Source organism: Arachis ipaensis, chromosome B2 (assembly GCF_059453495.1).
Source record: "Arachis ipaensis isolate K30076 ecotype BB chromosome B2, ASM5945349v1, whole genome shotgun sequence".
Classification (NCBI taxonomy): Eukaryota; Viridiplantae; Streptophyta; class Magnoliopsida; order Fabales; family Fabaceae; genus Arachis; species Arachis ipaensis.
This window is the reverse complement of record NC_142437.1, coordinates 15,869,079-15,874,125: the sequence shown is the minus strand read 5'-3', so window position 1 is coordinate 15,874,125 and position 5,047 is coordinate 15,869,079. Positions and strand designations below refer to the sequence as shown.

At 34.6% G+C, this 5,047-nt stretch overlaps 1 pseudogene; it reads right to left on the bottom strand.

The window, feature by feature from the left end:
- On the bottom strand, positions 1 to 2,472 carry LOC148573122 (uncharacterized; annotated as a pseudogene).
- Positions 2,473 to 5,047: the final 2,575 nt, after the last annotated feature.

The window sequence follows — 5,047 nt, the reverse complement described above, 5'->3', positions numbered from 1 at the left end:
TCAGAAATAGAAAAAGGTAGGCTCAGATGAACTTACACCACCATCATCATTCCGATTCAGCCTTGTTCTCTTAGACATGACATGTGGCTCAAAGTAATAAGAACAATAACTTGATGTCTCTCTAGCTAGGTATGCTTGACAAATTGAACCCTCTACTCTAGCCCGATTCTTTACTGATCTCTTATACGTGCCTATTTCACGCTCAAATGGATACATCCACCTATACTGAGCTGGTCCACAAACACGTGCCTCATATGCCAAGTGAACTGGTGGATGCTCCATTACGTCGAAAAAGGCAGGTGGAAAAATTCTTTCTAACTTGCACAAAATAACAGGAATATTAGCTCCCATTTGTACAAGATCGCTAACCCGAAGGAGTAGATGAACAAAGGTCCCTAAAATATTGACTTATTTCGGTCAACGGTTTCCACACGTGGTCTGGCAACTCTTTGAAGGCTAACGGAAGCAAACGCTCCATGAATACATGACAATCATGAGTTTTCATCCCAAACAATTTTCCTCCCTTGACATCAACACACCTTTGTAAATTTGAAACATATCCATCTAGCATTTTCAACTCTTGTACCCATTTACAAACATTTTTTCATTGTTGGAGTGTCAAGACATAGTTGCCCTTAGGCTTTGCCCAATGACCTTCGCATACCTGCACCAAATTCAAATCTGGTCGCTTACAAAGCACAGCCATGTCTAACCTTGCCTTTTCATTGTCTTTTGTTCTTTCAGTATCCATAACGGTATTCATTATGTTATCAAAAATATTCTTCTCAATATGCATTAGATCCAAACAATGACGAACCAAATGATCTTTCCAATATGGGAGATCCCAAAATATACTCCTTTTGGTCCAATTGTGTTCCACCCTATATCCGCTCAATCTCACTTGTCCTCCTGTGTCAACTATTTTAGGATAGTGTCTAACTCTTTCCCATACCTGTTCGCCACTAAGCCTAATAGGAGGTTCTTCATCCTCCTCAACATTTTTCTTAAAACCAACTTTATTACGCCTATAAGGATGACCTTTAGGTAAATATCTCCTGTGACAGTCAAACCACGAATTCTTTCCGCCATAATCTAACCAAAAGGCCTTGGTATCCTCCATGCATACTGGACACGCTAATCTTCCCCCCGTACTCCAACCAGACAACATTCCATAAGCAGGAAAATCGTTAATTGTCCACATTAATACAGCCTTTAACTGAAAATTCCTCTTGCTACAAATGTCGTATGTTAGGACGATTTCATCCCATAACTCTTTATGTTCATCTATCAATGGTTGAAGATAAACATCAATTTTTGCTTTGGGATTTTCTTTTTCGGGTATGATGCACGTTAGGAACAAAAAAGGGTCTTTCATACACATATGAGGTGGAAGGTTATAAGGGGTAACTATAACAGGCCAACAAGAGTACGGTGTACTAAAATGAATATTAGGAGAAAACCCATCAGAACAAAGTCCAAGTCTAACATTACGCGGTTCGCTTGAAAAATGAGGATGCTTGGTATCAAAATGTTTCCATGCTTCACCATGGGAAGGATGTGTCATCACGTCGTCATTTCTGCGATTTTGGTGATGCCACAACATATGAGGGGCAGTACTCATTGATGCATACAACCTTTGTAGCCTTGGAATCAATGGCAAATAATGCATTCTTTTATATGGCACCTCTTTATTTTTTCCCTTCCTAGGCTTAAATCTCAGCTCCCCACAAAATTTACATTGTCTAAGATCTTTGTCCTCTTTGTAATATATCATACAACCATTGACACAACAATCTATCTTAACCTCCTTAAACCCAAGTTGGGAAACAATTTTCTTAGCTTCATAGTAATTAGCAGGAATTTCATTTGGAGTTGTTTGCATTTCTCTAACAAAGTTGCCCACTGGTCAAAAGATCCCTGGGATTGGTTTCCCTCAGATTTTATACTCAGCATCCTACTAGCAAGTGACAATCGTGAATGGATACAATTTTCCCACAAGGGTTTACTAACTGAATCTAAGAGGTCATAAAATCTCTTAGCATCTCGATTTGGTTCCTCCACTGTTGGTTGCATGTACATGTGAAACTCAGGTTGCAAAGCATCAACAACCATCTCATGATAACGATCAAAATTTTCTTCCCATGTAACACCACCTAATTCAGAGCTACTTTCAATATCTTCTTCTATCCTAATCTGATTCTCTGTGGGTATCTCTTCTCCATGCTCTGTCCAAACCCAATAATTAGATTTAAACCCATGAGTATATAGATCAATCTTAATGTCGATCAACTGTTTAAACATCTCACATTGACATCTGGCACATGGACACCTAACTAAACCTCCTCTGAGAAATTCATGAGTTCTAGTACACACATCCACAAATTCATTTACCCCTTTAATAAAACTGGGTTTAAGACCCCGCCTCTGATCATACGTTCTATCATACATCCAACTTCGGTTCTGGTTTTTCATTATTAATGAATTTAATTTCCTACATATGAAAGGGATAATATTCACTTTTTAATTTTTTTATTCAACGAGAACAAATAAAAATCTTATCATCAATATAATTTATACTTTCACCATGAATGGTTTACATAAACAAGCATACATAAGTAAGTATAGATAAGAATGCATAATAGTTTAACAGAGATAATAAATAAACAAAAAAGTAGAAGGTTAAACCTTGAATAGCTTTTCTGGGAGTCTTAAACTCTACCAATACTTGTGATAGTGTAAATGAATGCCACTGAAACTTTGATAATACTTGTGACTATGTCAACCCTGCCAAAAAATATATATATAGGCACATCAACACTAAAAACAATGCATAATAGTTTTCTAAAAACATGGTCAGCCGAACACTAGTATTTTCATTGGAATAAACTGGCCAAAGATTAATTTGGACGGACAATGAAACTTAGTCAGCCGAACAAAACTCTCAAATCCAAAAATATAAAAATTATACATCATATAATTAGCTACCTCATTATTATCTGATTTTTCTGAAATAGTTATCCATATTAATACTTTCTAATGTCATGTTTGAGAAGAAATGGAAGTCACGTTAAAATAAATTTTATAATTATAAAGCATTCATTTAAAAGAAAATAACAATAATTTATGAGAAAATTAAAAGTTGTTTTGATAACCATAAACGGTGTTGGGGAAGTTAATCCAAACAAATAAAGGAAGAGTCAACAACAAAATAAAAGATGGCATGAACTTGAAGCTGCAAAATGGTTCATCATCACAATTCTAACCACAATGTCATGATCATAATGATAACAATAATAGTTTTCATTCATGGCCGGCACCGGTCGAAATGGTGGCCGGAGACAGAGCTGCTAGTGCTTCCAAGAGCCACAGCCAGGCCGAGAAGCGGCGCAGTGACCGGATCAATGCATAGCTTACAAGTCTAAGGAAACTAATTCCAAAATCTGATAAGGTACAATAGCTCATTTTAATTTTAATGTGTCTCAAATACTATATAAACTATAAGATATTGCCATTTAAAACAGGGCATAGTTAGTTTCAATAATACCATGAAACATATATAAGGTATTGCCATTTTAATGTGTCTTAAAGTATGTTATCTTGATTCAAATAAAATTAAATCTAGAGATGGATATGAAGAGGTAGATAGGGTGAATCTAATGTGGGAAGATGTAATATAAGTGAAATTGTGTCAAGGTCTCCTGTCAAATAATCTCTCTTACCTTGTGAATGCATGGTGTTGGCTTATATGGGCACATAATAGAAAGCATGTCAGAAATAACAAATTAACAAACAGATTTAAAAAAAAAAAGAAATAGTAAAGAAAAGAAAAAATGAAATACCAAAAAAGTAGAAGGGAAAAGAATAATATTAATGAGTCTAAAGTCTAAACCAATGGAATTGGTCAACTGGTTTAAAGTAATTTAAAAGTCTTCATCAAAGAAAAAAAAATCATATCACAATATAAATCTAGATATTAATTTTGGTTTGAATAGAATCGTCTCATAAAAATTATCTGTCATTCAAACATCATAACAAAAAAAGAAGAAAAAAAAAAAGAAAGAAAATACTACATTTGCAAAATACTGCTTAAAATATTAGTGCAGTTCCTGGTCAGTTGTAGCACTATGTTCACAACAAACCTATGCAAATCAAAAACTAATTAGGCACTTTAATTTTGTTCTTACCTTTTCAACAATCGATACGATAGAGTGTATCGTTCAACTAGCTAACCCAGATGCATTGATGCAAGTGATCTCTTACCAAGAAAAAAAATGTTCTCGTTGAAATTAAAGCTGACTTTGGAATATAACCACCATTCAAGTCTTTATAATGGATGGGGTTTTACCTTTCCTTCATTATTTTCCTTCATTAATTCAGTCATGAGGAAGTTGTGAAGTTAGCATTAGCAGTATCACTTTTTGTTTTTACAAAGCAGCAGTAGCACTGTTTGTCGGTTCCCATTCCCTTTAAGTCATTAAAATATTGCTAATGTGCATATCAAAGAAACTTTGGCAAATTAAACTTTAATTCTTACAACTCAAGCAAGACACCATCAGCTAATTAAACTTGAAGACTTAAAGGGAGAGAAATCAACCTGAAAGTAGTAGCTAGCAAGAGGCTTTTATATTATGTACTTTTTTGTTTTGCCGAAAGTAGTAGTTGTAGTGTAGTGTGCTGTGTAGCAAAATAAGCTTTCGTAAGAGATTGTGTAGCATATTAGTTAATATCAAAATAATAATTATCTTGACACTTTAATTAAGCTAAGTGTTCCATAATGTAAAGCCTATGCTGATCAGACATAGAAATTAAATAAAAAATTCCATTTAGGCATTTCTCCGAACATGTGGTGTGCAGAGTTCAAAACAGTAAATTTTAATTCAATCTAAGCAGCATTCAACCCAGTAATTTTAGAAAGATACAGCCAACAACAATTTTAGTCCAGAAACACAAGTTTTAACAAACCTAAGCCTAACCAAAATTTCTAAAAACAGAATTAAAAAGCAGTGAAAATAAAGAAAAGAAAGACAGGGAACATGGGAAGGGAACC